The sequence below is a fragment of the Lolium rigidum genome, chromosome 6 (assembly GCF_022539505.1).
Source record: "Lolium rigidum isolate FL_2022 chromosome 6, APGP_CSIRO_Lrig_0.1, whole genome shotgun sequence".
Lineage (NCBI taxonomy): Eukaryota > Viridiplantae > Streptophyta > Magnoliopsida > Poales > Poaceae > Lolium > Lolium rigidum.
In genome coordinates, this window is record NC_061513.1 from 347,686,212 (window position 1) to 347,706,979 (window position 20,768).

The 20,768-nt window shown below is 48.6% G+C and overlaps 1 pseudogene; it reads left to right on the forward strand.

Annotated features, from left to right (window-relative positions):
- LOC124664929 overlaps window positions 1–20,768 on the forward strand; it is a 54,800-nt pseudogene that overhangs the window by 394 nt on the left and 33,638 nt on the right.

The following is a 20,768-nucleotide window of genomic DNA, read 5'->3' on the forward strand; positions in this document are numbered from 1 at the left end:
AGAAGCAAACACTTGTGTTAGTCAGGCATTGATTCATGCATACTTGCATATTGCACTTGTTATATTGCTTTGCATTGACAACTATCCATGATATACATGTTACAAGTTGAAAGCAACCGCTGAAACTTACATCTTCTTGTGTTGCTTCAATGCCTTTACTTTGATTTATTGCTTTATGAGTTAACTCTTATGCAAGACTTATTGATGCTTGTCTTGAAAGTACTATTCATGAAAAGTCTGCTTTATATGATTCATTTGTTTACTCATGTCATTACCATTGTTTTTGACTGGCCGCATTCATTACATATTCTTACAATAGTATGACTGTTGGTGATGGCATGTCACCTGTGAATTATCTTTGTTATCACATTCGTCGGGACGAGCAGAACTGCTTGGGGATGCCGACGTCTCCGTACGTATCGATAATTTCTTGGTGTTCCATGCCACATTATTGATGATATCTACATGTTTTATGCATACTTTATGTCATTATTGATGCGTTTTCCGGAACTAACCTATTGACGAGATGCCGAAGCGCTGCTCTTGTTTTCTCGTGTTTTGGTTTCAGTAAATCCTAGTAAGGAAATATTCTCGGAATTGGACGAAATCAACGCCCAGGGTCCTATTTTTCCACGAAGCTTCCGAAGACCGAAGGGGAAACGAAGTGGGGCCACGAGGTGGGACACAAGAGGGGCGGCGCGGCCCAAGCCCTCGGCCGCGCTCGGCCTAGTGTGTGGTCCCACCAGACCCTCCGAGGCTGCTCCTTCCGCCTACTTAAGGTCTCCGTCGCGAAAACCCTATCACGTTCGACGAAACCACGGTAGAAAACCTTCCAGCAGCCGCCGCCATCGCGAAGCCAAGATCCGGGGGACAGGAGTCTCTGCGTTCCGGCACGCCGCCGGACGGGGAAGTGCCCTCGAAGGCTTCTCCATCGACACCACCGCCATCTCCATCAACGCTGCTGTCTCCCATGAGGAGGGAGTAGTTCTCCATCGAGGCCTCATGGGCTGTACCGGTAGCTATGTGGTTACATCTCTCTCCTATGTGCTTCAATACAATAATCTCATGAGCTGCCTTACATGATTGAGATTCATATGATGATGCTTGTAATCTAGATGTCATTATGCTAGTTTTATAGCTCATTGATACGTCTCCGACGTATCGATAATTTCTTATGTTCCATGCCACATTATTGATGATATCTACTTGTTTTATGCATACTTTATGTCATATTTATGCATTTTCTGGAACTAACCTATTGACGAGATGCCGAAGGGCCAGTTGTTGTTTTCTGCTGTTTTTGGTTTCAAAAATCCTAGTAAGGAAATATTCTCGGAATCGGACGAAATCAACGCCCAGCATCTTAGGATTGCATGAAGCTTCCGGAACACCCGAGAGCCGCCGGAGGGGGCCACGGGCCCACCAAACAGTAGGGCCGGCGCGGCCAAGGGGGGGCCCGTGCCCCTATTGTGTCGTCGCCTCGTTGACCTTCTGACGCCGCCTCTTCGCCTATATAAAGGTCCCTGACCTAAAACTTCGATACGAAAAAGCCACGGTGCGAGAAACCTTCCAGAGCCGCCGCCATCGCGAAGCCAAGATCTGGGGGACAGGAGTCTCTGTTCCGGCACGCCGCCGGGACGGGGAAGTGCCCCCGGAAGGCTCCTCCATCGACACCACCGCCATCTCCATCACCGCTGCTGTCTCCCATGAGGAGGGAGTAGTTCTCCATCGAGGCTCGGGGCTGTACCGGTAGCTATGTGGTTCATCTCTCTCCTATGTACTTCAATACAATAATCTCATGAGCTGCCTTACATGATTGAGATTCATATGATGATGCTTGTAATCTAGATGTCATTATGCTAGTCAAGTGGGTTTTACTTATGTGATCTCCGGAGACTCCTTGTCCCACGTGTGTAAAGGTGACGAGTGTGTGCACCGTGTGGGTCTCTTAGGCTATATTTCACGGAATACTTATTCACTCGTTATGAATGGCATAGTGAAGTGCTTATTTATATCCCTTTATGATTGCAATGTGTTTTGTATCACAATTTATCCGTGTGCTACTCTAGTGATGTTATTAAAGTAGTTTATTCCTCCCGCACGGTGTAATGGTGACAGGTGTGTGCATCGTGTAGTACTTGGCGTAGGCTATGATTGTGATCTCTTGTAGATTATGAAGTTAACTATTGCTATGATGGTATTGATGTGATCTATGCCTCCTTTCGTAGTGTGAAGGTGACAGTGTGCATGCTATGTTAGTACTTGGTTTGGTTATGTTGATCTGTCATGCTCTCTAAGGTTATTTAAATATGAACATCGAATATTGTGGAGATTGTTAACTCCGGCATTGAGGGTTCGTGTAATCCTACACAGTTAGTGGTGTTCATCATCCAACAAGAGAGTGTAGAGTCTAGCATTTATCTATTTATTCTGTTTTGTGATCAATGTTGAGAGTGTCCACTAGTGAAAGTATGATCCCTAGGCCTTGTTCCTAAATACTGCTACCGCTGCTTGTTTACTCGTTTCTATCGCATCCGTACTTCCTACAATATTACCACCATCAACCACACGCCAGCAAGCACTTTTCTGGCGCCGTTACTACTGTTCATATATATTCATACCACCTGTATTTCACTATCTCTTCGCCGAACTAGTGCACCTATTAGGTGTGTTGGGGACACAAGAGACTTCTTGCTTTGTGGTTGCAGGGTTGCTTGAGAGGGATATCTTTGACCTCTTCCTCCCTGAGATCGATAAACCTTGGGTGATCCACTTAAGGGAAACTTGCTGCTGTTCTACAAACCTCTGCTCTTGGAGGCCCAACACTGTCTACAAGAATAGAAGCACCCGTAGACATCACTCATGAGGAAGTATGTGGTGTTTTATCTTTCAACCTTGTCATTTACTCCTGACAGACTTTCACCAATGGACTAGTGGCACATCCGCTTATCCAATAATTTTGCATAAAGAGCTGGCAACGGGGTGCCCAGCCCCAATTAATTAACTTCCATTAATAACTCTCTTCACATGTGAAAGAACATTTCCCGCCCTTTTGGGTTTTGTGTGTTTGATGTCAACACTAGGTATATATTTATGTGTGTTGATGTAGACAGGTACAAGTGTTCGGAATATATTTTTGTTCAGCGAGATGGTCTGCCAGTTCTGATGATCTGAAGGGTTTTGTTGACGTCAGAAACCCACTGGCGGGCAGAGACGGGCAACACCGTAGAGCCGGGAACAACTAGGGCTGCGGCTGGCCCTAGTCCCTCTGAGCGACGGCCCGCAAAGCCTCCTGGTCGCACGCACCGATGTTTATCACAAGGGCGTGCCACCCGACCTATACCTGGTCGGGAAGGTGTGGATGATGCCTTGCTTAGTTTCCTGCAGGGCACACACGTAAACGTTAAATACGAGCCTCGATCGGCTCTCGGGTTATCCCGTGAATCGGCTCAAAGAGCCGATCCACCCATGATTCGGACGGGGTGTCCGAATGTATGGTGGTCCTGCTTGATCAATGTAAAGCTAATGAGATCTACGACGATTTAGGGTTTTCACCGCATAACCGGATCATCCTACTCAGGTTCGGGCCTCGCACTCGCGCACGGTGACCGTAAGCCGATCCTAGACAGGGCCTAAACACCAACACGAGGTTGATCCCCGGAACATCCGTTCTAGGACTAGCAAACGTCACCCTACACGCCGCTGGATCCTCCGCCCCCTTGTAAGGCCTAACTATTGCAGATATTAAACTAATCCTTGTAGAACAAGGAGCAATCGTAACGGACCAGATCTACTAAACCATGATCAAGCGGGGTGCCGCCCCTACACCTAAGATAGGTGTAAGGGCGGCTAGACATGCAAGGGTTGCACTACGAAAGCATGCAGCATGAAGAACAATGCTAACCCTAACATGTCTAAGATAACTACGTTGCTCGCCATCAAAAGGCTTCAAGCATGAGCAACGCATGAACAACGTAGGCAGGCTTGTGCTGCCTAGATCGCAAGATGCGATCTAGGCAGCATGATGCTTACCGGTAGAAACCCTCGAGACGAAGGAGTTGGCGATGCGCCGAGATTTGTTTGTGGTTGAACGTTGGTTGTTGTTTATTCCATAAACCCTAGGTACATATTTATAGTCCAGCGGACTTTCTAATGTGGGCGTGCACTAAACCGTGCACGGGTAAGATTCTATCTCTAAACTAAGATGCGATCTAATATGTTACAGATACACGGGCAATTAAGCCCAACTTGGTATAAAAGGCCGATTCACGTATTCCTTCTATATATATATTCTTCAAGTCCATCTCGATTGCGGCCCACCTCTGACTTGGTCAAATTCTGGTGATAACACATGCCCCCCTGGTTTTGGAAATGACATTTCCAAAATCATTACGCTTCCTTTCATCGGGTCATGTCGTGGCAGAACCGTCGCAGTATCCGTCACCATGATGACTTGCCTTCTCAACTTCTCCGCGTGACTTGGCAGTCTTTTCTCTTTCTTTCAAGCACCACTTCCTCGGAAACTGCTGTGGCATTGAATTTCCACTATATCCCCCTTTATTTAACCGCTATGAACAGTTCTGCTCTACATCTCCCTCGCATTAGCAGTCCAAAAGCCCTCCTGCGCCATCATGTCTTCCTCCTCCTCTGCTCCATCGGATCCTTCCAGCCAGTCCTCCACGTCCCGTGAGCCGACGCCGGAGTACAACCCGGCGGAGGTCCATGCGGCCAACACCCGTCGCGCCATTGCGGCCGGGGAGGAGTCAGACCATGACTTCTCCATCTGGTCCGAGGACGACCAGTCCTCGACGGACGGGGAGAGCGACCTCCGCTTCCTTGTCGACGGGGAATCGGAGGAGGAGAGCGATGACGATCGCTTCTCCTGGGATGACTTCACCTCCTCCGAGGGGGTGGAGGAGGAGGAAGAGGAGGAAGAGGACGACGACGACGACGACTCCCTCGAGGGCTACCCGCCAGCGAAGCGCCTCCGCATGTGGTGGGATGATGACAGCAGCGACGACGAAGACGGGAATGAAGCCCCCGTGGAGGGCTACGGGAGTAGCGACGAGGAGCCCATCGGCAGCGAGTGCCGATGAGAGTTCCGAGGATGACGATGAGGGCGATGACGGCCCGTAGATAGGACCTCTAGCATAGGGCCAGTAGTAGTAGATGGGGCAATGTATCCCCTAGTATTTCCTTCTGAGAGTAATCAGCTCTTTGATGTAAGAAATCCCGCCTATTAATGAACAACTTTTCCCCAATCCGATTTTGCTGATTTCCTTTGAGCTTAATTTAGCCGATTCCCCCCCACACTGACCTCGCCGATTCGTCCCCTTTGCCAATGCGTAATGAGCCGATAGCAACGCATCGGTCCTTCGACATTTACCCTTCCATTCTTCAACTGATGATTCTCTTTCCGGTAGATACTGTGGGACTTCCAAGAGAGCCCTTAGATTCTTCCACCAGTTTCAGCGATCCTTCTTAGCGAGCGCTCATCATTTTGTGAAGAAGTTTGCCACGGAGATCAGCCGATGGTACCCCAGTCGGTTCCTCAATAGAGCATCTACCAGGCCTGTTGCCCCCGAGTCTCAGCCAAGGCAAAGCAGAGACAAGGATACGCCAATTAGTTGTATGGACCTGGGCTTGCTCGTGCGTGGGGAAGTTCCTTATGCAGAGCCAGCCGATTTGAACATAAATCGGCTTCTCAAAGCGGAGAGCCTTCAAGGTGAGCTGCCCCCGAGCTTCTTCGGTTCTCCCCGCGCCTTGCCGCTTAGATCGGCTCCTTTCATTTGGTAGATCTGATGCGATCCATCCTTGACCTGATCCGTACGTCCAGGCTGCTCCTGGCATTGTTCTTGAAGAGAAGATCCGAGCTCTTATTCCCCTTGAGTCGATGGCCACGCATCGGCTTTTATATCCTTAAGTCGATGTCTGCTGCATCGGCTGTGCTCGAAAAATTTCGAATTTTCAGATTTTTATTTTTTACGGCCGACTAGTGCATCGGCCCCCATATTCCAATACCCATCACCAAAAGATGAGATGCTTCCATTGCATATCCTCGTATTTTATCCCCCTGGGTGCCCCCCCCGAGCTGATTCTGTCAAGAGAATTGATGGTATCGGCTCTGTTGGATAACATGTTGAACCCAGGCAGAACGGTGGGTGAGGATAATTTTGGCCGATTGCTGGAATCGGCCTCCACGTTGATTGCTCGGTGAAGGTTTTGTGATGTTCCTTCATAAATTTTTTGGGGCCGATCACAAGGATCAGCCTCGCCATGTTTGCTCGTTGACATGCTCTTGTTACTCGCTCAGGCCGGTAGACCGAACCAGCCCAATCTCTGATTTTATCACGTTGGTGCGCTTGCTGTCGTCCACCTTGGATGTATCGTGTAACCGTGGAGCACTGAGCTTCGTCGGAAGAACGAGCACCATGTTTGTGCCAGCCGATGTTTCATCATCGGCTTTCCTTTGCTTGGGGCGCCACTCCATCTTCCGTGGACGACCCTCTTCATCCAGGGTTCGCTGAACCTTTGCAGCCAGATCAGGCCTTGCTTTTCTCAATGTATGCAAGTATAACCTCTCGGCTTCTTCCAGGCCGCGCAATCGTTGAACCCTGCGTTTCGGGAACGGCCGAGTCCATCGGGGCACCACCTTGGCCGGTGGTACCTGTCTTCTTCTTCTCCCTCGTCTTCCGAATCTTCGAGATCTTCCAACCGAGGGGACTCAGCTCGTTTGCTCGTGGCGGGAGAGGTCCTAAGCGCTCGAACACGGACACGTTGGCTGCCTCCTTCTTCCGGTTGCATTCTGGGCAATTGCCGATTGTTGGTAATCGGCTCATTCCTGAATCCCAGCAGTGCCTGAAGAAAGGACAATCCCAGTGTCTGTCCTCGTCGTCTTGCTCCCTTGCCTTTCCCTTGGCACAACGCTCGTGCTCCTCCTCATCGCGATTCTGCCGACGATGTCTTCTGGCTTCTCTGGCCAGACGAACTCTTTCCTCATCATCGCTGGACCGTCGGTGTTGGTCGTACTGACCCACATACTTGTTGAGGAGGTGATCAGAGAGGGGTCGCTGATATCTTATGTTCTTTACTTCTCCCTCTGTGACGTAGCGCTTGCCGTCGTGGCGGAGCCGATCGCGTGGAGCGGCTTCCTCTGAATCTTTGCTATGAGAGCAGCTGCCCTCATCTCCATCCTTGCCAGCGTGGTGTCCAAGATCTACCATGTTGATATTGCACAGGAAACCCGGCTGGCACCCGGCATGGCAAGCGTACTCCACCATGTTTACGGCGGGGAAGGGCTGGGTATCGACCTTCATGGCGTACTGGTTGAAAATTAGACGCCCGTTCTCTATCGCCGCTTGGATGTGCTGCCGCCATACCCTGCAGGTCGTTGGTGGTGTGGGAGAACGTGTTATGCCATTTGCAGTATGGCCTTCCGTTCAGCTCTTGCACCGTGGGGAACTTGTGGCCTTCGGGTACCTTTATGTGCTTCTCCGCGAGTAAGAGGTCAAAAATCTGCTCCGTCTTAGTCACGTCGAAGTCGAACCCTTTTGGAGGGCCTTGTGGCTTCACCCATTTGCAGGTCACGGGGCCTCGTCGCTCGAGTCCATTCAGCCACTCGCTACCTCCCTGATCTCCCATGGCACCTTCATCTTCGTCTGCCTCAACCATAGTCACCACCCGCTTGAATTTGTCCCGGTAAACATCCGGGTGGCGCTCGTTCATATGCTCGTCGCCTTCGCACCATGTGCGCTAACGAAGGGTAGTCTCGCTTGGGAGGCCACGTCCTTGATTGATGATGAGAGACCCACCACCGCCAACTCGATCGCTTCTTTTTCGCTTATACGAGCCGAAAAGCATCGGTTCCTAATGGTCTCGAAGCGCTGGATGTATTCTCGCCACCGTCTCCCCGCGCTTCGTCGTACTTGCGCTAGATCGGCAAAACCAACATCGGAAGCCTCCGAGTGATATTGCTCATGGAATTGCTCTTCCAACCGCTTCCAAGTCCGGATGGAGTTCGGTGGTAGCGATGTGTACCACCCGAAAGCCGATCCCGTGAGGGACCGTGCGAAGAACCTCACGCGCAACTCGTCTGACGCCGAGATCGTGCCCAGCTGTGCCAAATATCGGCTCACATGCTCGATGGAGCTGGAACCATCTGATCCACTAAACTTCGTGAAGTCCGGGAGCCGATATTTGGGTGGCAGCGGGATCAGTTCGTAGCTGTTGGGGTACGGCTTGGTGTAGCCGAACGCCTTCCTTTTCGGCATCATACCGAACTGATCTTTCAGAATTGCACAGATCTGATCCGCTGTGATGGCTGAAGGTGTCGAACCCTGAAGATTCGCCGGGGTGGCATACTTCACCAGCCATGCTTGCTTTTCCGGTTCTAAGCCAACTGCAGGAGCTGGGCCTTGGAGGTTCGTCGGGGTGGCGTACTTAGCCAGCCACGATTGCTTGTCAGGATCGGCTCCTGACGTTCCTCCTGCCGTCCCAGAGGCCGCTGATATTGCAGCCTGGTTCGAGAGTGCCCAGGCGTTGCAATCTGGTATGTATGCGCACGTGTATCCGTGCGGGATCTCCTTAGGCGGCTCAGGTAGGAATTGGCAGTCCCTAGGATCACCACCATCCTTGTAGACGACATATGCCAATGAGTTCGGCAGTTCCGGTGCTACCCATGCGAACGGCTGGGGCTGGAGCGGCATCTCTCCTTTGAAAGTCCCCGGAGCCGGTCCCGACGGGGAGTACCGGTGACTCATGATTTCCTGGACGACGCGCAGAGCGACACGCTCCAAGGTGTTCACCAGGCTCTCAGAGTGGCGGTGCAGCGAATGAGCCACCATGTAGTTGATCTCCTCGCCGCAGCCGACCTGGTGCGTTCTTCTGACGGAGTGGATAGGTCCACTCCATCGAGCGCGCCTTCGGGTGTGAAACCCTTCCACCTGACGCCATGGGTGCGGGTTCGGTGGAAGGAGCCGATGAGTTCGGCTTCGAGGGTTGCCTTGATCTCGTCATGTTTCTTCTTGAGCTCATCAGGCAGATCCGCGTACGTGACCGGAGTGTCTTCCTCCATCTCGGATGTGGATGGCGATGTCGTGGATGTCGTCGACCGTCCCACCGGGCGTGCCAGAATGTGTTGACGTCAGAAACCCACTGGCGGGCAGAGACGGGCAACACCGTAGAGCCGGGAACAACTAGGGCTGCGGCTGGCCCTAGTCCCTCCGAGCGACGGCCCGCAAAGCCTCCTGGTCGCACGCACCGATGTTTATCACAAGGGCGTGCCACCTGACCTATACCTGGTCAGGAAGGTGTGGATGATGCCTTGCTTAGTTTCCTGCAGGGCACACACGTAAACGTTAAATACGAGCCTCGATCGGCTCTCGAGTTATCCCGTGAATCGGCTCAAAGAGCCGATCCACCCATGATTCAGACGGGGTGTCCGAATGTATGGTGGTCCTGCTTGATCAATGTAAAGCTAATGAGATCTACGACGATTTAGGGTTTTCACCGCATAACCGGATCATCCTACTCAGGTTCGGGCCTCGCACTCGCGCACGGTGACCGTAAGCCGATCCTAGACAGTGGCCTAAACACCAACACGAGGTTGATCCCCGAACATCCGTTCTAGGACTAGCAAACGTCACCCTACACGCCGCCGGATCCTCCGCCCCTTGTAAGGCCTAACTATTGCAGATATTAAACTAATCCTTGTAGAACAAGGAGCAATCGTAACGGACCAGCATCTACTAAACCATGATCAAGCGGGTGCCGCCCCTACACCTAAGATAGGTGTAAGGGCGGCTAGACATGCAAGGGTTGCACTACGAAAGCATGCAGCATGAAGAACAATGCTAACCCTAACATGTCTAAGATAACTACGTTGCTCGCCATCAAAAAGGCTTCAAGCACGAGCAACGCATGAACAACGTAGGCAAGCTTAGGCCGCCTAGATCGCAAGATGCGATCTAGGCAGCATGATGCTTACCGGTAGAAACCCTCGAGACGAAGGAGTTGGCGATGCGCCGAGATTTGTTTGTGGTTGAACGTTGGTTGTTGTTTATTCCATAAACCCTAGGTACATATTTATAGTCCAAGTGGACTTTCTAATGTGGGCGTGCACTAAACCGTGCACGGGTAAGATTCTATCTCTAAACTAAGATGCGATCTAATATGTTACGTATACACGGGCAATTAAGCCCAACTTGGTATAAAAGGCCGATTCACGTATTCCTTCTATATATATATTCTTCAAGTCCATCTCGATTGCGGCCCACCTCTGACTCGGTCAAATTCTGGTGATAACAGGTTTTTATTTCTGGCGGAAGTTCCGGCCCCAGCAGGCGGAACTTCTACCCTGGTATGTTCTGCAGAAGCCCTGTCAGCGCAGTATTGTTTGCTATTTTTGTTCCCTGGCCGGAAGTTCCGGCGCGAGAGGCCGGAAGTTCCGGTCAGCGGAACTTCCGCCCAACTTCCGGCAAGTTCCGAAATGTGGAATTGTGGCTCAAGTATAGTCCAAGAATGTTTTCGGGCACTCCGGAACTTGGCCGGAACTTCCGGTCACCGGAAGTTCCGCCCTAGTTCCGCCCAATCTTTTGTTGACCAGGTCATCTGACGAAGAATCTTCCTGGCGGAAGTTCCGGCTCTCCTGGCCGGTACTTCCGGTGCCAGCCGGAACTTCCGGCCATCCCGGCCGAACTTCCGTGTTAGTGGATTTCGCCACAACGGTCAGATCTGAGAGCTCCAATCATATAAATAGCTCTCCTCTCCATTGGGACAAGTTGCTCAATCATTGCAAGAAAAATCTGCCAAGCTTCACAACCATTAGAGCCACCTCAAGAACACAAGATTTGCAAGATCTCCTTCCTCCCCCAACCAAAGCTCTTGATCTTTAGAGATTCGAAGGAGAAGACACCGATCTACATCTTCACCGAAGCGTTCTTCATTTCCCCCTCATTTGTTTGAGGGATCTCATGCTAGTGTTCCTATTTGGTTCCCTAGTTGATTTGTTGTTGATGTGTTGTTGTTGATTGTTGTATTGTTACAGATTTGGGAGCCTCCAATTCAGTTGTGGATGTGTGCCCCAAGAACCTTGTAAAGGCCCGGTTTCCGCCTCGAGGAAATCCCTTAGTGGACGTGGGCTAGGCCTTTGTGGCGTTGCTCACCGGAGATCTGAGTGAAGCCTTCGTGGTTGTTGGTTTGGCTTTCGTAGCAACCACACTCCTCCAAACGTAGACGTACCTTCTTGCAAAGGAAGGGAACTACGGGAATCATCTCCTTGTCATCGCGTGCTCCACTCTCGGTTACCTCTATCCTATTCTATCTCTTATATTGCGTAGCTATATCTTGCTTAGTTGCTTATCTTGTCATATAGGTAAATTCACTTAGTTGCATATCTAGAGAATTTACCTTTGTGTCAAGCATAAATTGAAAAAGAACTAAAAAATGGTTAGCACCTATTCACCCCCCCTCTAGGTGCGGCATACGATCCTTTCAATTGGTATCAGAGCCTCGGCTCTTATTTCGGGCTTAACCGCCTAAGAGTATGCCGAACGAGGAGTCCTCGGAAGGGGCCGCCAAGACGGTCTCCATGGAAGACTTCAATTCGTTGAAGTCCTCCATGGAAGCCCAAATGGAAAGCATGAAAAAGATGATTGCCGAGCTTTTGGCTCCGGTCCCTCCCAAGGCCCCCTTTGTAGAGGTAAAGGACACGGGTGCGTTAGAAGAGGGTGATGCTTCGGAATTACCCTCCTCTACCAAACCTGTGGAAGGTGATAACTTAAACACTATTAAATCTCCTAGGACAACTAGTGGAGGTGAGAGCTACAATCGAGTAGCACCACCTTTCCTATCTCCCGATATACCGGTTCCCCATCCCCATATGAACATTCGGGGCGACCCACCTAAGTTTTCCATTGAGAATTTCGATACTTGGCAATTTGAGTTTCGCTCTCATGTTTGCAGTGCCTCCAATGAACTTTGGAGAATCATCTTGGAAGGCTTCAAGCCATACAACCCCGACAAGTTGACTAGAAGAGAAGCGGTTGATAGTCAACTCAACAACACCGCCTTGCACATGATTCAAACTAGTGTGGGGACGAAGGAATTGCATCGTGTTCGGAACTACACCACCGCCAAGGAAGCTTGGGACGGTTTGTCCGCTAGTTGCATTGGAAGTGAGAGCACGAGGAGGAACAAGTATAATGCTCTTAAGAATAAAGCCGAAGGTTTCATGAGGCTACCGGATGAAGATCATGAAGACATGTATGGAAGACTTCTCACCGTTGCCGATGCCTTCCGGCTTATTGGTGCCACCCACATCAATGACTCTTGGATCAAGGAGAAGTACATTGAATGCATGATACCGTTTGTACCCATTGATGTCAAGACTCTTGTCGGGAGGGAATGCTATTCCTCTCTCACTTCTCAACAAGTGGTGCACGAGATGCAAGCTCTCAAGGTGCTTGAGGAAAACTCTCATGATTCTCGCAACCGAGCTCTTGGGATGACAAAAGGGTCCAACCTTGCCTTGGCGGTCAACTCCGTTGAAGAAGTGTTCCCTCAAGAATCATATAGGGCATCTTGGGAGTATGTCCTATCCGGAAGACTTGGAACACCACTACCATGACCACATGGCATTCCATGCCAACTCTTTTTGGGTTGACCCATCCAAGGCCAAGGAAGACAACATCAAGAGAAACAACTCAAGGGGGTCCACAAATTCGGGCCCAAGGACAAGATCTTGTTACAATTGTAATGACAAGCGCCATTTCATTGCCGAGTGCCCCTATGAGAATAGGGAAACTCATGGTGGAAGGCTCATTCCCAAGGACAAGAGCAAAGTTTCAAAGGACAAATATTCAAAATCCCCCAAGAAGAAATTCTACAACAACAAGACCAAGAAGGGCAAGAGGCCCTCAAAAATTGTGCTAGTGACTAGGGAAGAATATTCTTCCGATGAAGTTGGAAGCTCTAGTAGTGAGGAAGATGAAGAAAGCTCAAAGGAATTGGCCGCCATCGTCACCACCAACATTCCCTCTTCATCTCTCTTTGAATCTCCCAATGAGAATCCTCATATCAAGAATGCACATTGCTTCATGGCAAGGTCCTCCTTGGACACATCTATTGTGCTATCAACTCAAGAAGAGTATACCTCCGGAGATGATGATGGTGATGATGAAGAAGACGCAACCTCTAATGGATTGGTCGCTCTTGCCTCCCTCTCCACTAACTCTTCATCACCAAGTGAATCCCCCAATGAGGTCATTCATGTGGAGGAAGAAAGTTGCCTCATGGCTAAATCCTCCGAGGTATCATCCCCTAACCCCTCTATGCCTATCATTTCAAGTGATCTAGGGGTTGATCTTGCTAGTCTAAAAGTGAAACAAGAAATGCTAGAGTTTGATGATTTCATTCTTAACCTACAAGGTAATACTAAAAAGCATGTTTCAAACCTCATGGTTCGTATGGCTCAACTAAATGGTACTCTTGAGAAAAAATGCCAAATAGAAAGAGAAGATGCTCTTGAACTACATGCTCTTAGAAATGCTCTTGAGGAAAGCCAAGAAACCATAGCTTCTCTTGAAGAGAGATTAGAAAATCTTGGAGATCCTCAAGATAAAATTAACAAGCTCACTAAAGCTAGAGATCTTGCTAGAGCTAAGACTAAAGTGCTTACAAAGGAAAAGGCCAAATTTGGTGTTGATCATGAGAAACTTGTGAGAGATCTAGATGATCTAGACAAGGCACACAAAGCCTTGAAGAGTGAATACTCTCTTCTCTCCAAGTCTTATGAGCAACTTCAAACTAGGCTCGCTTCATATGACATACCTAGTACCTCTACTCCTCTATGTGATCATGCAAATATTGTTGAGGAAAATGCTAGGTTGAAGGATGAACTTGCTAAGGCCTCCTCTCCCCAAAGTAAACTTTCTTTGGATGATCTTTTGAGTAAGCAAAGATCAAACAATGGGAAGGAGGGCCTTGGTTATAATGCCAAGGCAAAGAAGGCAAACAAGCAAAAGGCCATGCCCGCACAAGAGAAGAAGAAAGCCGTCACTAATGGTGAAGCCTCCAAGGGCAAAACCATGAATGATGATGATGCGGGAATTGCTAACCCTCACTATGTTTTATTTAAAGATTATTATGGTGATGTTTATGCTAAATATGTTGGCCCATATGATGGTTATGTTGCTTGGTCTATTTGGGTCCCAAAGACCCTTGTTGCTAACAAAAGAGGACCCATTGAGAAATGGGTACCTAAATCCAAGAATTGATCTCATGTAGGACTATGCCGCCGGAGGTTCAAAATGGGTACTTGATAGTGGATGTACAAGTCATATGACCGGCGGCAAGAACCTCGTCAAGGAGTTGAGGCCTAACATAAATGATATCACCGTCTCCTTTGGCGATAATTCTACATCCGAGGTATTAGGTTTTGGCAAGGTTGTGGTTGCACACAACATTACTCTTGTGGATGTCATACTTGTCAAAACCCTTGGTTACAATTTGCTTTCCGTTTCCGCCCTTGGCAAGATGGGTTTCGCCGTCTTTATTGATAATGATATTGTGGTCCTCTTGTGGAGCAAGACTCTAAAAGTCGCTTTCGTTGGGTATCGCGAACACAACTTGTATGTGGTGGACTTTTCGGGGACCACCACGACAAGTGCGATGTGCCTATTCGGAAAGGCGGACGTGGGTTGGTTGTGGCATCGCCGCCTAGCCCATGTCAACATGAGAACTTTGCAAAGTCTTCACAAGGGGAACCATATTGTGGGACTGATGGAAAATGTGTCTTTTGCCAAAGATCGTGTTTGTAGGGCTTGTGTTGAAGGCAAAATGCATGACTCTCCGCATCCAAGCAAGACTATCATCTCTTCCAAGAGGATCTTGGAGCTCCTTCATGTGGATCTCTTTGGTCCCGTCACTCATGCAAGTCTTGGTGCGAAGAAACATTGCTTGGTGATTGTTGATGACTACTCAAGATACACTTGGGTCTACTTCCTCAAGACGAAGGATGAGACTCAACAAATATTCATTGACTTTGCTACCGAGGTGCAACGCCAACACAACCTCCTCATTATGGCAATAAGAAGTGACAACGGCTCCGAGTTCAAGAACTATACACTCAATGATTTTCTTAGTGATGAGGGGATTCGACATCAATATTCCGCTGCTTACACCCCTCAACAAAATGGTGTTGCGGAGAGGAAGAACCGGACTCTTATGTATATGGCAAGATCTATGATGGCGGAATATAAATCCCGCTATAACTTTTGGGCGGAAGCCATCTCCACCGCTTGCCACTCCTCTAACCGGCTCTATCTCCGCAAGGGCTTGAACAAGACTCCATATGAAATACTCACCGGGAACAAGCCTAATATCTCATACTTCAAGGTGTTCGGGTGTAAGTGTTTCTACAAAATCAAAGGAGTTCGTTTGTCTAAATTTGCTCCTAAAGCTTTGGAGGGTATATTTGTTGGTTACGGTGCCGAATCTCACACTTATAGAATCTTTGATGTATCCTCCGGGATTATCATTGAATCTTGTAGTGTGAAGTTCGAAGAAAATGATGGCTCCCAAGTGGGGCAAGTTGATGTTTGTGCAGGTGATGAAATACCTCAAGATGCCATAGTAAGAATGGGTGTGGGATTTTTCCGCCCCATTGAGGGACACGGTGTGGCGTCTCGGGAAGAACTATGCTCTACCACGGTGGAGCCCTCATCTTCTCAACATCAACAAACCCTACCTAGTGAAGCAAATGATGCACCAACCCAAGAACAAGGACAAGACCCTCCCTCTTGTGTGCAAGATCAAGGACAAGATCAAGGTCAAGATCAACCAAGCATTCATAATGGCTCCAATGAGGATCCAATCAACTCTTGCCCTTCTCCGAATATTGTTCAAGATCAAGCACACGAGAATGAGCAACCCCAAGCAATTGAGGAAGCTCAAGTTCAAGGTCAAGACGGGGACCCAAATGATCAAGTTGATCAAGTGACACCTCCAAGGCCAAGAAAGACCAAGGAGGAGATCGAGGCCCGTCGTCTAGCAAGAAGAGAAAGGAACCTCGAACTTCGTGGACACACTCATGACAAGGTTCTTGGTGATGTAAGGGCAAAGGTTTCCACAAGAAGGCAATTGGCTAACTTTAGCCATCATCATGCTTATATCTCCTTAGTGGAACCCAAGAAATTATTTGAAGCCCTTGAAGATTCGGATTGGTTGGAAGCTATGCATGAAGAACTCAACAACTTCAAGCGCAACAAAGTATGGACATTAGTAAAGAAGCCAAAGGAGTGCCGCAATGTTATAGGCACTAAATGGATTTTCAAGAACAAGAAAGATGAGTTTGGAAATGTTGTGAGGAACAAGGCAAGATTGGTGGCTCAAGGGTTCTCTCAAGTTGAGGGAATTGACTTTGGAGAAACCTATGCTCCCGTGGCTCGCCTTGAGTCCATCCGTATCCTACTTGCTTATGCATCGCATCATAACTTTAAGTTACAACAAATGGATGTGAAAAGTGCATTTCTTAATGGTCCTTTGCATGAAGAGGTTTATGTTAAGCAACCCCCGGGGTTCGAGGATCTCAACTTTCCTAACCATGTCTACAAGCTTGATAAAGCACTTTATGGTCTCAAACAAGCTCCTAGAGCTTGGTACGAGCACCTTAAGGAATTGTTGGTAGACCGTGGGTTTGATGTTGGGCTAATCGACCCCACTCTTTTTACTAAGCTCCTAGTTCTTGAATGTTGCACCAGATATCATCAATAATGTGGCATGGAACATAAGAAATTATCGATACGTCGGAGACGTATCAAGGGTCAATGGGGAGCTTTTCGTTTGCCAATTATATGTTGATGATATTATATTTGGCTCGACTAACAAAGCTTTCAATGATGAATTCTCAAAGCTTATGACCGATAGGTTAGAGATGTCTATGATGGGAGAGATGAAGTTCTTCCTAGGTTTTGAGACCAAGCAGTTGAGGGAAGGAACCTTCATCAATCAAGCAAAATATCTCCAAGACATGCTCAAGAGGTTCAAGATGACCGAGATGAAGGGTGTGGCCACTCCTATGGTCACCAAATGTCATCTTGCACTAGATCCCAATGGTAAAGAGGTGGATCAAAAGGTATATCGCTCCATGATTGGATCCTTGCTTTACCTTTGTGCATCTAGACCGGACATAGTGTTGAGTGTTGGTGTGTGTGCAAGGTATCAAGCTTCTCCTAAGGAGAGCCACATGATGGCTCTTAAGAGAATCTTTCGATATTTGGTTGATACCCCAAGATATGGTATTTGGTACCCCAAAGGCTCAAGTTTTATTCTCAATGGTTATACCAATGCGGATTGGGCGGGTGACAAGGATGATAGGAAATCAACTTCCGGGGCTTGCCAATTCCTTGGTAGGTCCTTGGTGTGTTGGTCTTCTAAGAAGCAAAATTGTATATCTCTCTCCACCGCCGAAGCCGAATATGTTGCCGCCGCAAGTGGATGCACTCAATTGTTATGGATGAGGCAAACTTTAAAGGAATACGGTGTCATTTGTGACAAAGTGCCTCTATTATGTGACAATGAAAGTGCCATCAAGATTGCCTATAATCTGGTGCAACATTCAAGAACGAAGCACATTGAGATCCGGAATCATTTCATTAGGGATCATGTTGCCCGTGGTGATATTGAGCTTATCTATGTTCCAACCAAATATCAACTTGTCGATATATTCACGAAGCCTCTTGATGAAGCAAGGTTCTCTTATTTGAGGAATGAGCTAAATATCATTGATTCAAGGAGTATAGCTTGACCATCTTGCAAACACACCTTTGTCTCAAAACTTTATTTGGTTTAGATGTGCGCATGGAAATAGGGGGAGTGCGGTTTAAATTATTGAGCTATCCCTCCCCCCATAATGCCAACATTAAGAAATCATTCTCTTTATATCATATGTTGATATGTGAGCTTCAATGATGAGTATTGGTTTGGACCCAAGATATATCTTCGCGGTGCCATACCATAACACTCATATATGGTGGCCTAGGCCACCACACTCTTCTTTGTGAAGAGTTGGAGTTATTTGGATCTTCATTGAGTTTTATTGACATCTCCTTGTTTATGGGAAATCACTCACTTTTGGCCTTCATTTGCATTATTTGCAAAAATGAGTGATCATGTACCATCTCACAGTTTGGCGCATCTGTCCTAAGCCTATCTCATCTAAGCCATATACTTTTCTTTCTCCGAGTGCACCAACTTCCTATCAAAACTTGCTCCTGGCACAGTTTTTCTCGTTTCACCGGAAGTTCCGGTCGTTCTACCAGTACTTCCGGCTGGAATTTTCTGCCAGCTCCTTCCGCTGTTGCTGATCAGTTGGAGTGGTTTACGGGGACTGGAAGTTCCGGCTCCAACGAGCGGAACTTCCGCCCTTACGAAACCACTACATAACCGGTCGGGAACGAGGAGGCAGTTCTCGCCCCTCACTTTCCCCCACCCAAGATCTATTCAAGTGCTCTCTCTCCCTGTGGTGGCTGCTCCTCTCTCCGGCCGGATCTCCCTCCTCCGGCGACCTCCGCCGGATCGGCTCCGTGGATCGGCATCCACTCCCTCTTCTCCTCCATGGCTCCCCCCGGTTTGTGCCCTCTCCCTCTCTATGTGTGGGTAGACCTCACTAGATGAACTATAGGGCATACTCTAGGCAAAGCTATGGTAGAACATCTCTAGATGCCTTTCCTTTACTAGAACTTGCTTAGGATGTTGTTGTGATGCGGATTATCGAGCCATTGCCTCAGATCTGGTGAGAAACCGCCGTTGTATTCGAACAGCGGAAGTTCCGGCTCCACACGCCGGAACTTCCGCCCCGGGCGGAACTTCCGTCGGTTCTCACCGGAACTTCCGGCCCGGCGAATTTTTCTCGTCGTTACTCAATATCCTGTGCAGGCTCTGGTTTTTGGCCTCTTTGCTTGTGTGCACTCATTTATCATTCCTATCTTGTTGATTCCATCCCAGGTTCATCCAAGAAGAGAGGCAAAGGTCATGTGGATGAGATTGAGGAAGATTTTGAGCAAACAAGACCATCCAAGCTCACCGCTCGTCAGCAATCCGGCCAAAGGCAAAAGACACCCGCAGTGAGAGGAAAGAACATCCATGTGTCCGTGACGAACATGCAATATCTTGAGTACAAGGAGCTCCGTGACGTGAACCCTTACCTTACCCCTCGAAACAATAGGGTTACGGATAAGAGGTTCCACAACAAGAAGAGATTTTCTATGAGGTGTATGTGCCATTCAAGAAGGGGGTAGCCCCTCAACATGCCATTGACACCGGGAAGATGGCCGTTTCTACATACTTTCAAGAAGCCTATGCTATGTGTGGTGAGTTTGGGCTCTATCCCATTATGGAGCTCAACAAGGATTATGATGTCGGTTTGATCCAACAATTCTATGCCACCGTACACTTTGATTCGGATGAAGCTAAAACATTCCGGTGGATGTCTCATGAAAGGCTACTTGAGTCTAACTTGGCTAAGTTTGGAAGTGCCCTTGGTTACCCTCGCTACCCGGGCATAGATGCAAATGGTTGGAGGTGCCATGATAGCTCCTTTGCTCAAACAAGGGAAGTCTTGGAGCCCCTCTACATCAAAGGTTGGGGTATTCCGGGCAAGAGTGCGGATCTTCTCCCTACTTGGGACATTATGCTTAGAGTCTACCGGGAAACCATTGGACCAAAGGGTGGCAACCTTGATGAGCTACATATCTATGAAGTGCATCTAATGGCAAACTCCTTTGCTAAGAGGGGCACCGGTGAGAGGCTTGATGTGATGGACTACATCTATCATGAGATGTGGTCATGTGTGATGGAGAAGAAGCTTCCCGCGTTTGCTCCATACATTATGCAGCTCATTGAGGACACTTGGGTTGATACTTATGAGAGCACCCTCATTCACTCTATTCCCCTCAGTATCACATCCCATGAAGTGAAGGTTTTGAGGACCAAGCGTCACAACTCCCCCATTGAAGATGTTACACCCATGGATGAGAAGCCACCAAGCTGGGCTTCTAAGCTTGCTCGCCGCATGAGACAGATTTTTTGCCTCACCTCTGCAGTCAACCACCGTCAGTATCGACAGCATGCGAAGCCAAGAAGTCTCGGGTTCGTCGGAAGAGCATCATGAGGGCTATTGCGGTGGACGTGTCTCCTCCCGGATCCGAGGAGAGCATCACTCCGGAGGCGGAGTGGGTCTCTCAGCATGGCATGCCTCTCCCTCCAGATGGACTTGAGATCGAGTCTCCTCCGCACACTCCTCCCTACCCCGGCGCTACATCGAACCTCCCTCCCGGCTGGGCTAATGCCGACCCTTGGGACGTGTAGTTTCTCCTTTCCCTTTTTGGTGCCTTGGTGCCAAAGGGGGGGAGCGAGAACCTTATTAGGTTGATCTCCATTGGGTATTTGCATGGGGGAGTCACAAGCTCGTGTTTGGCTTTGGTTTTTATCGCTTGTGATTCTATTTATCTTGTGGTGTCGAACTATGTCCTAGTTTATTTGGCTTGTAAACTCTATCTATGTGTTTGGAACCTTATCTATGTGTATGGTAAACTCCGTATGTGAGTCTTCCATGGTTATCTATGTGTGCATGATCTTATTATCCATATGCTTATCACTATATTGTATTGTGCATGATCTTATTGCTAACCCATGGAAGACGGTTGCAAGATATAGGGGGAGCTTCTTTTGTACCAATGCCCATATCTAGGGGGAGCTCCTCTACATCTTGC